Below are 18,161 nucleotides of genomic sequence, written 5' to 3' on the forward strand. Positions count from 1 at the left end.
GTTCTCTATACGAGTCCAAACATGCATTCACATCTCAAATCAGAAAGTAAACGTACACCATACAAAGAGATGAATCCAATAATTGTACATCCGTCAACATGGTTAGCGCTTACGACCGTATGAACAGTAAGAATAACATAACTATTACTACGATCGACAACTCGCTATACTCGTGCTAATTGAAGGAATGAACTTAACTATTTAATTTCATGTAGTTCTACTAACCGATATTTATTGTAGGTGCAGTTATAGTTGTTATCTAGCCTTAATTAGCTTTGCGCTTAGTTAACATGTCGCTTTCTGACGTAAACCAATTAGCGCTAGCCATTTTAAGTGGTGCAGGGAGTCGCCGCGCGACACTACTCATAAAAACAGAACCAAAACCTGCGCGTCGTCACGCGAACAACTCTACAAGCCTCTGCGCATGGGTTGCCGCGAGCTGGGTCACGTCGGCTGACCAAGTCACGTCGTGCCAAGCTGCGCGCATAGACGAGCAAGCTGCGCGAGCGAACTGGTCGAGGCTGCAGGCCGCGCTAAGGGCGTCCGCGGCGGACGCGCCACGCGCCGAGCGTCATGGACGAGCGCTGGACGTGATGGGCACGCCGCGCGGGGTTGCCGCGAGCACGGGGACGCGCCACGGCCGCGTGCCGGCCGAGCAGATGCGTCGCGCCGCACCGCGGGCAGCTGCGCCGGGGCCGAGCCGGACCGCGCAGGCAACGGGGGCCGCGCGGGGGGCAGGGGGCCGCGCGAGCGCAGAGCCGGCGTAGGGGCAGTGCGCCGCGCCAGGCGCCATGGATGTCGGGGCAGGGACCGCGCCGAGCCGCCGCAGGCAGGCTGCACGAGCAGGCCACGCCGGGCAGCCACGGGCACGCCACGCCGCGAGCCGACTGCGGACGCGAGGAGAGAGAGAGGGGGAAGTCCGGCAAGCCCGAGCCGCGTGCCGCGGACGTGAGTAGGGGAGCGCGCGCAAGCCAGGGGCCCGCGCTGGGGCAACGCCGAGCGGCATCGCGCCGGGGAAGCGGGGGGAAAGGGCTGCGCGGGTCGCCCAGGCCACGGGGCGACCGCCATGGCTGAGCTCCAGCCACGACGAGCCGCGAGGGCGATCAGGTAGAGAGGGGGAGGGCGAGGGAGGAGAGAGAGGCGGGACTCACCGTGGGGCGAGGACGATGGGGTGGGCGGTTTCAAAGGGCTGCGAGCAAGAAGATGGCGCGGGGAAGGAGCAGAGAGGATTGCGCGTCGTGGGCGAGGGAAGATGAACATGGGGCGACCACATGGACTTACAGGCGGGCCCCACGCGCGGAGGCGGCGGCTGCCAAACCGCCTTCTGTTCCAGCCGGGCGAGCGCGCCGTGCCCACGCGCAGGTGGCCGGGCCATGCCGAGCTGGGCCGCCACGGACACGAGACCGGCCTAGGACAGGGGAGGCGTGAGGGGGCCGCGGGGTGGGGAGCTGGGCCGCCGAGCCAGCCCAAGGCGGGGGGAGAGGGCGTGAGCTGGGCTGCGCGGGGGGAAAGCGAGGCAGGCCGCGGCTGGGCCGTGACCAGAAGCCGGCCCAAGAGGGCGGGGGGAGGGGGAAATTCCCTAACCTATTTATTTTCCCTATTTTCCATCATTCATTTCCCTCCAACCCCCTACTAAGTGTAAACTTTATGGAATCAAGCAAGTACTTATAAGGAAAATTGATGCGTGGATCGGCATGATGCAACAACCAAAAAAGATAACTCTAGGGTTTACTATTATCACACGCCATAGAGTTTTGAAGACGGGTGAGGTTCTAGCGAAAAGAAATGGGAAAGAGAGGTAACGCCCGAATTTAGCGAGCGATAGAGAAAGAAAAGGGTGGGGGGTGTTACAGTCATATATGTTCATGGGCCTGGCCCATTAGGTCTCGTTGTACTGTAGCCGAGGGTTGCTAGGGTTTCTGTATTCTGCAGTCTCTCTCACTATATGCTTCCGGTGATTTTAATTCTATTACCAGCTGCTCCATTTGGACAAGAAAATTAATAATACCAGAGATCTTATTACTACTCTTGAGGATGTTATTAGAAGTGGATATCCAATTCTAATAAACACAGAGGACATTGAGCAGGAAGCTCTTGCAACCCTTGTGGTTAATAGGCTTAGAGGTGCACTGAAGATTGCTACTATAAAGGCACCAGTTTTGGAGAGCAGAAGAGTCAATATCTTGATGACATTGCTACTCTCACTGGAGGTGAACTTTATCTTTAGTTATGATTTGATATACTTTTTTGTTTTTGGTGCCAGTTGATCATATTCATCGGCCATACTTCACGTAGGCACTGTCATCAGAGAAGAAGTTGGATTATCCTTTGACAAGGCAGACAATGAGGTCCTAGGTGTTAGAGTGGACACACTAACTAGTTCAACCCAAAGCTTTTGGGTTGAGCTGGTTAGTGTGTCCACTCTAACATGGTATTAGAGCAGAGGTCTCAAGTTCGAGTCCTAGTAGAGACTTTATTTGTGCCTCCACCCATTATGTTTGCGCATTTCTCTATGGCTACACATGAGTGGGGGTGGTGAAGTGTATAAGTGGATTGACTACCTTCTCCCATCAGCTTAAACTTTTGGGTTGAACTAGTTAGTGCTTCCACTCTAACACTAGGAACAGTTGCCAAGGTTGTAGTTACTAAGGATTCAACAACATGTTGGAGATGGTACTACATAGGAGGAAGTGAAGAAAAGGGTGACACAAATCAAGAACCAGATTGAGGTTCGCTAAAGCTGTTGGAGGCCTTTCATGCCGAAGATCACATGTTTATGAAGAAACAATCACTTGTCTAACATGTTTCTTCGGCATGAATAAGTGTATTGCAGGAACATTTCTGGCAGATGAAGCTAGTCGCAAAGATGCTTCGACTATGCGCAAGTAGCAAAGATGGTTGCCGAAGGCAGCAACTTAGGCACAAGCCAAAGGGGAGGTTACCGAACAACAAAGGTCGAGACCCGCAAAGCCAAAGACGGAGAAAATACGTTATTGTCCTGATATCATTTGTAAATGACTTATGTAAAACCTCGATGGGCATTATTGTAAATCTATACAAAGGTGGTTCGTCTCCCCTATAAATAGATGAATAGTGCCCTGCATAAGGTACCTTTTTCAACGGACATAGCCTCGTGTTGCTTAGCCTTTGAAGAACCTTTGTGCCTCCCTCTCTCCAGGAGCCGAAGGTACGCTTGTAGATCTATCTAGTGTAATGAGGGACACAATGAAATTGCTAGGGCAATGGAGATAAGTTCTCATGTATCATTCAACTGTCTTATTCCATTACATGTCATCCCCGTTAACATTTCTGTCCAAAGATTTTCTTCCTTCGTATTAATACTTTAAAGGACTGTTAAATCCAGGACGAAGGTCTCCATTCATAACTTGTGTTGCCTTGATTTTCAATGTCTTTAGAGGATTGAGATCAAGTACCCAACAAAAGCCTTAAATTCTATTCATCTATTATCTTTCAAAATTTTCATTTCCCTCTTTTCTTGTGGTTCTGCCCTGCTTATCAACTCCCTTTCAACATGCCTCATTTGCTAATAAACATAACCTACATTCCCTTCTCTTGCATGTATCCATAGGTCACTTTTATTTGGATGAAATTGTTTTTTATTAATGGTCAGTTCCAAAATGTTCATTTTTCAGGCTGCTGAATAAGAGTTCGAGAGAGAAACTAAACGAGAGGATAGCTAAACTCTCTGGTGGCGTTGCTGTCATTTAGGTAAACCCCAATGTTCAACCCTAGTTGCTCAATTTTTCAAGACCTTAGTTTCCTCTTGGCGTATTTAGGATGCTTAGCAGAATAAAACAACTAGAACATGATATGCCTTGCTTTGTATTGTAGGTAGGAGCACAAACATAAATCGAGATTAAGGAGAAGAAACTGATGGTTGAGGATGGCCTGAATGCTACAAAGGCAAATGCTATTAGTTTTTCTGAAATTCATTTTATCTCTAGTACAATATAACTGTATGTCCTCATTCATATAGCGTTCTAATGCACAATTAGCACCATGTTGATTTCTTAAAATCCTATTTGCAACCGGTCCTTATTAGTTGATAGTTTTCTATAGGGTTTTTAAGCTGGTGCCCTTGGTTTTGCTGGTGTGCTCATTTTTACCCTTAGTCGTGTTTGGAAGGGCAAAACTTAGCAAAAAACATGACTAAGGGTAAAAATGAGCAAACCAGCAAAACCGAGGGCACCACCTTAAAAACCCTTTTCTATACTTACATGCATCAGTCAAGGACGAAGGCATTATTGTAGGTGGTGGGTGTACCCTTTTGCAGCTTGCATCAAAAGTTGATGACCCTTGAGAACGAGGAATAGAAGGTAGGTTTGAAAGTTTAGTTTCTCATGTTACCCTTTGATTATGGTTCTATTTTATATTCCATTGATAGTGACCTTATTGCCCTTGTTTCCCTTTACAAGGTTGGGGATGAGATTGTAAGGAAGTCCTTGTGCTATCCATTTAAATTGATTGCAAAGAATGCAGGTGTTGATGGTCGTGTGGTTACTGAGATGGTTGTGTTCAAATTGTGCATGTTATTAATAAGTGGTTGTGCAACATGTGCTTAACAAGTTTGGAACTTGTTGACATTTAAGTTCTTGGCAATGAGAACTTCAGGTATGGGTGCAATGCGGCTACATGAAAGTACAAGGATTTGATGGCTACTGGTATCATCAATCCCACCAAGGTGTGTTTGTGCAGAAGCAATGCCTTGTGTTGCTATGAAAAAGGAGGATTTAGTGACATGTTGATGATTTTCCTTTGCAAAAACAGGTTGTGAGGTGCTGCTTGGAGCATGCTGCATCGATGGCGAAAACCTTCATCGCCTCTGATGTCGTTGTCGTTGACATCCAGGTGCTTGAGCAAGCACCTGCTCCGATAAACCCAATGTGTGGTGGATCAGGTATGTGAGGTTGACAGTCCATCCGATCCGATGTTTAGTTTGTTGAGCAATGGTGTTTTGAGCAATCAGCAGTAGTGCAAAGAATGTTTGTTACCTTAGGTCAGATATTAGTTGGATGTTATTATTGTTTCAAAGTATGAAAATCAAGTGGAAGTAACCAAGACGGATGAAAATATTTTTGGTTCTCTTATATTGGTTATATCGGTGTTGGAAATGTATGTATTTGTCTATGTTCCCTTGGCAAGGCTAAGCAGCAACCATTGTTCAGCTATGCACTTGCCATCCTCTAGCAAAGACATCATAGCACAACTGGCACTGGCCAGTCAAAAAAATCACAAACCCAAATTTTAAAATTCACAAGCCCAATTTTCAACAACAGGACGTGTGTACGTTGATGTTGGCAATGAACGATCCATGTTGTTCTCTTTCTATAAAATAGCAATGCAACAACATATAAACAACAATAGTACTAATAACACATCCATTCATCATTCATACTAGAAATACACACAACCAATACCAGTTGCGGACGCAAATGAATTGACAATATACAGTGATAATGATAGGTTATTTAGCTCTGATGAATAGGGAGGAGCTCATCTCAGTGGTGCTGTAGAAGGATTCCTCCTGGGAGCCTACCTTGCCAAAGATCCTCAAATCACGTCACCTTTGGTTGGAGAAAGTGTGTTTCAGGTGCAGCATGAAGTAACAATGAAGCAAATCTTTGTCAGGAGCAGTGTACAAACCAGAAGGGAGAAGTTGTGGACCTTCGCACGAATATAGAAGCCAAAGACAAATACTTTGTGGCCGAAGGCTCTTACTTATGAAGCAAACAAGAGTAGGAACCTAAAGTATTGTGCAACAAGAAAGAAGATGAATAAGAAAAGACAATATTGCCCATGTGTAACTTGTAAATAGCACCTGTAAACTTTGTGGGCATGATTGTAATTTTCTACGAAGTTGTACCCCTCCCCTTATATAAATAGATGAATAGTAGTGCCATGCATAAAGTGACCTTTTGAGGGCCATACGCTTCGTATAGCTCAACCTTCGAAGTATCTTTGAGCCATCCTTTTGTGCAAGGCCGAAGGTATGCTTGTAATCACATGTAATATTGCAATAGATGGAAAGATAAGTGCTAAGGCATGGAGATGAGTCATATGCTTTGTCTTTTTACATTCTTTCTACACTCATTACGATATATTTAATCCTATGTTACACCTTCTCCCTTGTATTGCTCTTCAAAGGAAGAGAAGCCAAAGGGAGATGGTATTAGTCTTCTAATCTGTGTTGCCTTGATTTTGATTTCATATAGTAATTAAAAGCGAGTAATCAACAACAAGCGGGATGTAAACCTGACCGTTACTGCCGAGAACTATGGGGGGTTCTTGGAGAAGACATCATGCTTGGCGATTTCTCCGGCTCCTGCCACATGTGTCACCCCATTTCTCTGGTGCTACCAATGACGCCTGCCCCTTCCATTTGAGCAGGGGTTGCAAGGGTAATGTGTGCTTTGCTCTCCCCATCACTGGGACGTCTGCCATCACTGCTCGTTGGGGAGACATCGTCTGATTCTAAGTTCGAGCAAAGGGCGTCGAAGATGAGGTCCTCGCCGCTTTCAACCATTCCAACAAACTCCAATTCATCGGTAATTGGGAGATGGCCGAAGGCTACGAGGGATGTGATCACCCCCATGATATCTCTGGAGGGGTGGATATTCCTTTCCCGCACAGTGTGAAGAGGCTTGCATAGGACAAGAAGAAGGCCCACAGATCATTATATGATGGACCAGGCCCCATATGGATCACGATCTGTTGTCTTATCTTGTCGCCTTGGGCGAAGTCGATCTTCGGTCCCTGTGTTGCCTCCGCAGAGAGAGGTGGAAGCCGCTGAGGGCCTTTGTGACGGCGCTGAAGGAAACGGTGACGCCTAAGAGGGGGTGAATTAGGACTTCTAAAAATTCTCTCTAAACTCGGCCACAAGTAAATCACTAGAGCAAAACCTATGCAAATAAATAATCTAGAATGTGCAAACTAGGTTTTGTCTAAGTGTTGCTATCTCTACCGCAAAGGCTAATTTTCAATCTAAATAATTAATGTAAATGCGGAAGGTAAAGAGCGAGGAAGAGATGCAAACTCTTGTGGATGATGCCAATATTTTTATCGAGGTATCCGGAACCACGCAAGGTCCCAATTAATCCTCGTTGGTGCCCCTACACAAAGGGAAGCCCACACGAGGGCCAAACACCTTGGTCGAGTAACTCCATAGAGAGCCACGGGCTTCTCCACACGCAAGTGGTGCTTCGCTTCCTGCTCCTCTCGGACGCTCCCCGCCATCTCCACTATCGAGCTTCTGGCCAAAAACACCGCAGGGCTCGTTCCCTCCGGTACACGGTGGCAGTCGTGACACAAACACGGTTGTCACGGTCTCTCAAGACTCTCGCCCCACTCGGTACAATTACAATGGCTCATGCAAGAGCCGAGGGGTTGTGTGGTTTTTTAAACTCACTCAACTAACTAGGATTCAACTAGAGCAAGCGCTAATGCGGTCTAACTAACCTAAGCACTTCGCAAAGCACCTACGCTAATCACCGAGTGATTCTATTAAGAACTTGGGTGTTTGAGCACATGGAAATGTCTACAATATGCCTTGGCATGTTGCTTGGGCTCCCACACCTTCAAATGACCGGTTGGGTGGTGTTTATAGTCCTCCCCCTCAATTATAGCCGTTGGACAGAAAGTTGTTGTTTCTATCGACAGGCGTACCAGACAGTCCGGTGCACACCAGGCATGCACTGTTCACTGTCCGTTGGGGTATATAGGAGTCGACCGTTGGATTCAACTGTTGCCAGACTGTCTAGTGCACACCGGACAGTTTGGTACTATAGCCCAAGAGCGCCTAGTTGCAGGCCTCTCTGCGCAGACTGTCCGGTGTCCCACCGGACAGTCTGGTGCACACCAGACAGGTACTGTTCACTGTCTGGTGCGCCACTATTGTGCTGGCTAACTGCCCACTTCATGGATTTCTTCGCTGTTTCCTTGGGCTTCTTTTGTTCTTGAGTCTTGGACTTCTACGCATCTTTTATGTCTTCTTTTGAGGTGTTGCATCCTTAGTGCCTTAGTCCAATCCTCTTTGTATCCTGTGAACTACAAATACAATCACTAGCAAACACATTAGTCCACATGTTATGTTGATCATGAAACACCAAAATCACTTAGCCAAATGGGTCGGGGTCTATTTTCCTTACATGCGCTGAGATCACTGGGTGGAAGAGATCAGGCTTCCGAGGCCTTGATCACCTCCCCTTCATTGTTGATAGAGTCGAGGTTCCTAGAACAGACGATTGCTACGGGGGCTCGACATCATCACGGCCTGCCATCCAGATTCGAGAGAAGAAAATTATCAAGAACGAGCAAGCCCCCTACCTGGCACGCCAACTGTCGGCGTTTCGAACCTTCGCTCTGACAGTTAAATTTGTCTGTGCGTGTTCTGTGGTCCGGATGGTGTGCTCGGTGGGCGTAAGGTTTATACTAGTTTTGGCAAAATGTCCCTACATCCAGTTTTCAGTGGCTCACGCTACCGACACCTTTGTTGCTCAATGCTCGTAGTAGGGGTTTACAAGCAGGCGATGGAGGGAGGAGCTCTCAAGTCTCTTGTGCATGGATGGACCTACAGACTATGAAGCTAGAGTTCTAAGCTAAGCCTTGGACGTCGTGCCTTGGCTCTGGCCTCCAGGTCTTCTGGTCTCGTCGAGTGTGTATGTTTGCCTTCCATCGAGTGTCATCTTGTTGTTCGTGGCCAGCCTCCTCCTTTAATAGGCCAAGGTGGGTCGGCTGCCGGTAGGTTCCTTGAGAAGGAGCTATGATGTCGTGGTAATACTGGGTGTTTTAGCCCGGTAAGGCTGTGTTTGTCCATATACACCTCGGTCGTCCGAGTGTCTCTAATAGGGCTATTTATGGTGGGCGACGTGGGCGGATGAGGGTCTTGATGCCATCATTACCGTCCTTGTGCTGCGTCGACCCCTGGCCATCGTTGCCTGGGTCTTGGTACAACTCGTTGTATTTGCGGGGCCTATAGGCGTCCAGTGCGCTTAAGTCTAAGCTCGGTAGGTCATGAGTGAGCCATAGGTCTAGGAGCCTGTAGATCATGAGTGGAAACTAGACCGATTCGCCCTCTGTGTCTCGGCACTAGACGTAGTTAATGCGGCATGTTTGGTTAGTCTTTGTCAGGCGTAATCCACTCGAGTGGCTTCCCCTCGATTCGCCTGACCCCCCTTGCGGGCCCACCTCGTTCGACCCTCGGTTCGGTGCCTCGGGTTTGTCTAGGGGGTGGGTCCTTCAGGGGTGGACCTTTCCCACGGTCTCCTACTGACTTGTGGGCCCTGAATGGTCCGAGGATCATTTCCTCGACATCGGGGCTATCTTCAACAACTAACAATCAAGATAAGAACCAGTCTCTAACAAACAGTAAGCAACATAGTAGGCAACAATAGTGATCTCTGATCATTTTATTTGGATAGGTACACCCTTTCACTTTAGTCAAAGATAAGGGCGCGACACGAATCAGTGCAACCATGAATGTAGAAAATGATAAAGTGTCTTGATGATGAATGATACTTTACCATCAATAGAATAAATATAAAAGATTGCACCAAATACAGATCTTTTCGTATGCCATAAGACATGTCATATAACTCAGCAATGACATGCAACACTGCAATCTACTCAGACTACCTTGGCCAAGGACTGAAAAACACATTTGCACCTTGGAGATGTTTTTCCCCAAATATACCTCAAAGCTTATATATAGAGGGTAACATGTGAATAATTTTTCTTTTTAGATTATGTTGAAGATCTTCGAGCCAATTGCTGCTCAATGTACCTTGAAGTTTGGGGGTTGTACCATGCATATGGTGCACATCTAGTAATGCACCGTATAATTTTCAACTCGGTTCTCATTCAAGATCTTCAATATATATGATTCTATAAATCCTCACGAAGCTCTAAGGCTTGCGAGAGTTATATCACATATATATAGGATTCCTTAAGCACATAAAAACTAAACATCTGACTGGTGGATTAGCCCTATAGATGAGCAAACGGGCCGCCCGGCACGGCCCGGGCCCGGCCTAGGCACGGCCCAATTACGCACGGCACGACCAGGCCCACGGGCCAGGCCTGCACAGTCCTGCGTGCCTTACAAGAGGCCTAGGCACGGCCCTTTGGGCCGTTTTTCGGGCCGGGCCAGCCCAAAAAGCCCTGGCCCAAAACAGTGTCGGGCCAGCCCGAAGCCCGATAACATAAAAAATACAATTTGCACAAAAAATACACAAATATTGAGTTGTTAGTGCAATGTCGCCTCATTAAAAACCTTTCTAAGTAAAACTCACACCTCGTGAGAAACCCTAGAAAGGAAAAAAGAGTACGACCAGCTCAGTTTATAATTCAAATGTTCAAAGTTATTACAATTTATAAGCCAAAGTGTCAGGACAGATCAGAAATCAAAAACACTTTACATCCAGCCAAAGTCTCAACTCTCAACCCAAATCAAGCCAAAGTGTAAGTAGCACCAGCACCTTCATCCAGCCAGAGGTCCTCGAAGGACTCCTCTAATTCATTGTCCACCACAACATGTTGTGCCCGCTGTTGGCCTAGCTCCCAATGTTTGATGCACACCAACATCTCCACTGTCTCTGAGTTCAAGCGCCGTCGTCGATCCTCAACAATCCTACCAAACAAACTGAAAGTAGACTCCGAAGTAGTTGAGGCAGGAACAAACATAATGTCTCTAGCCATAATTGAAAGAATTGGATAGGTTAGTTTATGCTCATGCCACCAATTTAAGATATCAAAATCATCCTCATAGGTAGCCACATTGTCACTGTCAAGGTAAACAGTTGGCTCACAAATACCCACACCGTCCACTACTACCTGAAGAACCTGATGCAGTTGAGGATCTAGAAGCACGTGTTCCTCTAAAAATTTTACCCCGTGCCTGTTTTCTCTTACCTGTCATACCTGATTGATGTTTGGTTCTAGATGGCCTAGCAGCACCAAACTTAGTTTCATACTTGGCATATAGCTTATACAACTCAGTCTTAACATCAGCAAAATAAGTACTGTAATTATAATTGTTAGATTGAGAAAGCAGTTCAAGAACATTATACAAACCCATCATTTTAGCTCTAGGGTCTAGAACAAACGCAAAGGAATATAACATTGGTATAGACTTCCAGTACTTCATGAACTTAGGCTTCATTGGAACAACAACATCACTTACATTAGTATCATGTTCATGTTCATGCAGGTGGCTAGCAAATTCAAGTATGTGATGGATTACCAAAGGACTGGTGGGGTAATAAACACCAGACAAGACAACAGTTGATTCATAAAACAGCTCAAGGAACTCCAAAACCTTTTCAGCTACATACCAATGTTGTTCATTTAGTAGAGGATAGCCATAATGTGTATTAATGAACACAGAAAACACAAACTTATATGGCAAGAGATGTTTTAGCATAAGATATGTTGAGTTCCATCTAACATCCATGTCTAAACCAAATTTTCTAGGTCTTCAACCTTTTGCTTTGCAGTAATTACGAAATGAACCAATTCTCTGGTTAGAAGAGTTTAAGAAATTAATAGCAGTCTGTCAGTGTTTTGGGTCCGACCGTGCACCCAGGGTTGCCCCTCGAGGTGCTTTTTGGAGTAGGACGGTGTTACCGACTGTAGCTCGATGGTTCGTGCCAGATGCACGAGAGATAGTGGACAATTTTGTACAGGTTCGGGCCGCTTTGAGACACGTAATACCCTACGTCCTGGCGTGAATACTTTGTGTGGCGGGTTACAAGGGGGTTCTCTAGTATCAGGGATGTTAGAGAACTGAGTAGATGGCTAAGTAGTGAGATATGTTTTTGAGGGGATGCCCCCTAGGCCTTATATACTCGACCGTGGGGTGTTACATGCGGATATGATAACAACGTGAGCCTAAGTAATAGTGAACCGACTGAGCCTATCTTCCTATAATTCCGTCGACCTATCCCCATTCAGTTCCGATGTATGAGGACACTGTATGGGAAGGTCGGATCACTGATGCGGTCGTCGCTCAAATTCATCGGGCCGTCTGGGCTTGCGTTGATCCAATCTTGTGTCAATCCGCCTTATCAAAATGTTCCTCCCTATGCCCACGAAGGGATGGCCTTGCGAAACATTGGGCCCAAGGCCTTTCGCAGGGTCTTTCAGCCTTCTAATGGACCCGGGGGATATCCGTCCCTCACAAGCCCCCAATCTTTGAGTTGATTTTGAAACAATCGGCCCAAAGATTCTAGGTCCAGCTTGCAATTTTTTGATTTTGATAAGGAAATGCCCTGAAAACAGGTTTGTCGAGCCGTTGCTTCTGAACTACCACCCTGGGTAAGTCTAGCTGAGTATTAGTATACTCAGCCTTGCTTGTGGCATAATTTTGCAGGTACGCTTCAGGATATGGTTGATGGTGTGACTGGGCCTACCACCCTGCCACCGGGTTGGACGGTCGAGTGGGATGCTGCTCCGGCAGGAGAGGAGCACGAGGAGTAGTGGGCTAGGCCTTTCCCATTTCCTCGCTACCGACGACATCGATTATCCGCTGCATTTTATTTTATGAACTCTTATCAGCAACTTGAAAAACTCTGATTCATGTAATAACTTCAGTACTTAATTTGAGGTTTCCTGCTTTATTGTATTTCTTCTGTGACTCACCTTCGAGTGAGATTGTGGAATTTGATCCTGGTTAAGTGGCTTTATCAGACTAGATCTGAGGGACTGACGGGTTATTCCGATTTAAGTGTGTTATGGCCCCTGAGGCGTAACTTAGGCACTCAAGCTAGAATGATTCGGGCGGTTCCGCCACACGGATCACTGCTGCGGTCGTCGCTCAAATTCATTGGGCCGTCTGGCTTGCGTTGATCCAATCTTGTGTCAATCCGCCTTATCAAACGTTCCTCCCCAGGCCCACGAAGGGATGGCCTTGCGAAACATTGGGCCCAAGGCCTTTCGCAGGGTCTTTCAGCCTTCTAGTGGATCCGGGGGATATTCGTCCCTCACAAGCCCCCAATCTTTGAGTTGATTTTGAAACAATCGGCCCAAAGATTCTAGGTCCAGCTTGCAGTTTTTTTTTGATTTTGATAAGGAAATGCCCTGCAAATAGGTTTGTCGAGCCGTTGCTTCTGAACTCTGAGTGACTCGGTAAAAATGATCTTCTGTTGTTTTCTTCTGCCATTATTCATCGGCCTTCGCTTTATTCCTCAGAAATTGGTGCTCTGTCTCGGGTTTGTGCTTTGGAGATCGGCATTCTGCTCTTTGGAATTCAGGATGGTGCACCCAATGGGTGTAGCCCCCGAGCTTCGAGTGGATTACTGAAAATAATCCACTCGAAGGTCTTCATCTCAAGTCTATTCTGAAATCATTTTTATCTTCAACTCATGCTTTAGAAGTCAGCATTGTTTTATTTTCATCTCATGCTTTAGAAATTAGCATTCTGTCTTTTTGGGGTTCATGATCCATCGGAGGTGCACCCAATGGGTGTAGCCCTCGAGCTTTGAGTGGATTACTGAAAATAATCTACTCAAAGGTCTTCATCTCATGCTGTTTTTAGGAATCATCCTTTTAGCTTCGCCGAATCCCTTAGAAACCAACATTATATCATCAACTTTATGCTTTAGAGGTCAGCATACAGTTTTGCCTTTGAGATCGAGCATGCGATCTGCCCATGTCCTGTTAGGTTTGAAATTTATTTGATCTGCGACAGATTGGACGTTCGGTAGATGACTCTTGGCTAGTCTTCATATCACTTCGTGCTTCAATGCTTCTGTTGATTAGTGTAACACCCTGAATTTGGGGGTATAAAATTTCTTTTCTAATATCCACCAAATTCAGGTGTTACTCTCTCAGTTCTTCGCTTTCCTTTCTCTTTTCCCTAAAAATGGAGAATCATTTTGTTTTATATTAGCGTAAACCTAGTGGAATGAGCCCTAGAGGCACTTTGGTTGTTGCATTCATGTTGTTGCATAGTGTTTCTAAGTGCAAAATGTGTTTGAAATATGTTAACATATCTTATAGAAGCGCTCGGTAAATTTTCATATTTTTCGGAATATTTTTCTATTTTCCGGAAACCAAAATCCATTTATTTGTGGAACCTAAAAATGTTTTTAGAAACTCTAATTATGTTTTTTGAGTTCATTAGGTGCCAAAACATTTATAGGAATTTTTTCTGGAATTTTTGAAAGTATCTATAATATTTTGAGCACAAAATATGGATTTCTAGGCTTTTTCGAATTTTAAAAATAGTAAAATCCGAATTTTAACTGAATTTTTATCTCGTCCAAACCCTAGGTATATATACATGTCCGGCTTCATCTCGTCGAGCCCGTTCCAGAACACCAAACGTTTCCCCCAAATCCAATCCCTAGCTCCCGGTATTGCTCGCCGAAGTTCGGGGCGGTTCCAACTCCGGCGAGCAATTACTCCCAATCCGTGCATCGTCTGCGGAATCCGAGGGTACCGCTGCGTTCGTCTCGTCGAAGGATTCGTCGCAGCGCGTTCGGTTCATCGATTGGATCCCCGAATCTCCGGCAATCGACGGATTTCTCCTCGGCTCCGGCGAGGGTCTTCTTCCCCGGTGAGAAACCTCCATTGTTGCACCTAGAGTTTCTTCGTTTCTTCGTTTTCCCGTCCGTGCAGAGCCTCTCCCACTCTCCCCTCACCTTCCCCGGCGGCGGCGCCCCTCCCCCCTCCGTTTCCCCTCCTCGACGGCGCCCCTTTCTCCCTCCCCGGCGGCGGCGGCGGTGGCCGGCGGTGGCGCCCGCGTCCCGTGCTCCCGCGCCCGCGCGCACCCCTCCCCGGCAACGATGGCCGCGCCCCTCGCGCCCCGTGCGGCCGCGCCCACCCCGGCCGGCCCAACCCCGACCTCCCCTGCGCAGCCACCTCCCCTTCCTCTCCTCTCTCTTCCATGGATGGGAGGAAGAAGATGAAGAGAGTAAGAAGATGGCAATTCTGTAAATTTAGTCCGCGCGAATTACAGTATGGTTTAAAACATTCATAACTTTTGCGTTTTAAACCCGATTCGATCCATTCAAGTTGCGTTAGATTCGTATTAAAATTATCTTAATTTAGAAATATTTATCCCAATTTTTTCACATTTTATTTAATTTAGTTAAACGTTTGTTTAACCAGTGGCTACTAAAACGACATTTCAATTTAAAAATCTAATTTAGGAATTCGATTCGCGCATTTATAATTAGTCACCAATATGATTAACCTGAACTGAAATGTTACTTATTAATAATTGTTTAGTGTAACCACGTTGTCATTTATTTATTAGTTTCGCATGTCGGTCCGCGCGTACCGTGCGCGTGCCGCGGTGCTGTTTCACGCATGTCGTTTGCAAGTGTCGCGCGTGTTGTTCGTACGCGTTGTCGCGTGCCGTTCGCGTGTGTCGCGCGCATTGCCGCGTGCCGTTCGCGCGTATCGCGCGTTGTCCGCGTGCTAAGTCGTTTGTGTCCGCGCGTTGCGCACATCGTGTTTGCACGTCGTGCGTCGTTAATTCGTCTCGCTTAGAATCACTCATATTCATTAAGTTACTTGCTTAATTGTCAACTATTAAAATAGTAAGTTAGTCAAAACTAAGTAGTAGTATTAATTTACATTTGATTAATATCAATTAATATAATTATGTTGAATTAGATGTTCTAATTAGTACTTGTTTAACGTAAACGTGCTAACCCCTCGACCATAGCTTCGTCTATCATGGTTCTTTTTCTCGCGTAACCGTAGAAGCGCTCTCTATTTTATATTGCTCGCTTTTATAACATTTTATCTTGTATGGTGTAATGTTCTTATGCATATATATGTTTGTTTGCTTGTGTCTGTTTGTCTTCGCTTCGCGTTGCGATTGGATCGCGATTCGTTTCCGAACTTCGAGGAATCGACGGTCAAGCTTCGGCGACCAAGTGATCTAGCTCTTTGGGTTCCACGAAGTTGAAGACTCTGAGCATCTGTTTGGTGAAGGCAAGTGTCCTCTGACCCATTATGTCCCATTTACTTTATAATACACTGTCTCACATACTATGAACAAACTAAGGATTTACTAGCTTTCTATTTACCTTGTCCTTGATTTACCTTTTGGGTTACTATGGTTAGCTACATGCTAGCGCTTTACTTTAATCAATGAACATGATGAGATACAATGATGATACTATGATTTTATTCTGGATATGATGATATACTGGTGGCATTTAGGGGACTCGGGCTGTTTCCCGAGTACCTCTCCGTAAGGACCTGTTCATTGAGAGACCACCCGGGATAACAGTGCAACCATGAGGGTGAAATGGGATGCCCTTAGCTAATTAATTAGAGGAACTAGAGGTGTAGTTGCTTCGCCGTCGTGCCGTCAATGGGGTCCAGGCACAGTGCTTGCTCTGCCGAGGCTGGGTGCCGAGGTCCTTTCGTTTTGCTTTTGTTAGTCACCCTCCTGCGGGGAGGAGTACTGTGTTTATCAAACTGGAGAAACCTAACGGGCGGCTATGACCTCTAGGGAATCTTTGTAAAAGCTACGTAGTGATACCCTGCCGGACCACCTAGGAAGTGATCAATGGGGAGTCATGATCCCCGGGCAAAATGGGAATCACGGCTCATGGGTAAAGTGTGCAACCTCTGCAGAGTATTAGAAACTGATATATCAGCCGTGCTCACGGTTATGAGCGGCCTTGGGATCCTCTTTGATTAGAGATACATATGATCTGAGATACATATGATCTGAGATACAATGATTATGTTTATGGTTTTGGTTCGACTATGATGATGATGTTCCTCGATGAGGAAATGGTTCACGGGTTGGTTATTACTAAAACTTGGCTTCCACTGATAATAAATACCTGACCAACTAAAAGCAACTGCTTGAGCTTAACCCCACATAAAGCTAGTCCACTTCAGCCAAACAGGACATTTGCTGAGTACGTTGATGTGTACTCACCCTTGCTTTCACAAAACACCAGGTTGCCTTTGGTGCAATCTATGCTCAGGTAAAGAAGAAGGCGTCGAGGTGGATCTCCAGGAGTTCCAGGACGTTGATGAGTTCGAGGATTAGGCTAGCGACCTCCCCCAGTCAGCTGCCTGTGGTGGGTTGTTTACGTTGGCTACGTTTCGATTCTGTGTACTTTGATTTATATTATGTAAATGGCTCTAGTCTGTAATATTATTACTTACTCTTTATTGTAATTCGAAGCATTGTGCTATGATGAGTCATTTATGTAATCGCTGTGTACGTGAATAACTGATCCTGGCACGTACATGGTTCGCATTCGGTTTACCTTCTAAAACCGGGTGTGACATAAGTGGTATCAAAGACGTGCTGACTGTAGGACCGCTGACCTAGAGTAGCATTGGCCGTTTTAAGGACTTATTGATTATTACTTCACCCCATCCTTGATTCTGCTTCAAAATATTAGTCAGCTTGACTAATTCTATGTTGTTCTCCTATATGCCCCCTTGCCAAAAGTATTTTATTCTAGTATGGTCTATACTACTCTCAATCTATTAGATCTGATCTCACTCTTATGCTTGCGACATCTTTGTTGATGCCCCCTGACCATGGCCTTTAGTCTTTTGGGACTCTTTCCTCATCCATTATTAAATTGCTACCATTTGACAATCTCTATTCCATTTTGTTATTGACATGCTCGTATCCTTGCATTTTTAATACCCTTATCCCTTAATCTAAAGCACTTACCCTTGTACCTCTACTACCTATTTAAACATTTCAGTTTATATGTCCATGATCTTACTGTCTTTTGAGACCCTTTCCTATTCTATTGATAAGTCGCTATCTTTTTGGCAATTTGTACTTTCTTGGTTTTGGTATGCTCGTACCATTGGAATCTTGCATACTCTTATTTTATATATGCTTACTTTTATGTCCCAATATCTGTTTGAAATATTTTAGTTAACATGCCCTTGACCACCCTTGTTTCCTAATGATCCATGAGTGATCATTTTATTTTGCGCACCTGTGGTAATCTCGTTGTTTCCTTGTAACCTCCTTCGGTAATGAATTTTTACTTCAACTCTTCTGTCGGAACCTCACTTATCTTATCCTTGATTGTTTTCTCCACCTTGCCATTTGGTGAGTCTTGCCTTGACTCTGTCCATGGATTATGCTTTTCATCATTATCACATTTACCCTTATCACCTCTATATCTTACCTTGATGTT

At 45.8% G+C, this 18,161-nt stretch overlaps 1 pseudogene; it reads left to right on the plus strand.

The window, feature by feature from the left end:
* Positions 1-5,534, plus strand: part of LOC103628262 (ruBisCO large subunit-binding protein subunit beta, chloroplastic-like) — a 56,245-nt pseudogene extending 50,711 nt beyond the window's left edge.
* The last annotated feature ends 12,627 nt before the right edge of the window (positions 5,535-18,161 follow it).

The sequence above is a fragment of the Zea mays genome, chromosome 5 (assembly GCF_902167145.1).
Source record: "Zea mays cultivar B73 chromosome 5, Zm-B73-REFERENCE-NAM-5.0, whole genome shotgun sequence".
Lineage (NCBI taxonomy): Eukaryota > Viridiplantae > Streptophyta > Magnoliopsida > Poales > Poaceae > Zea > Zea mays.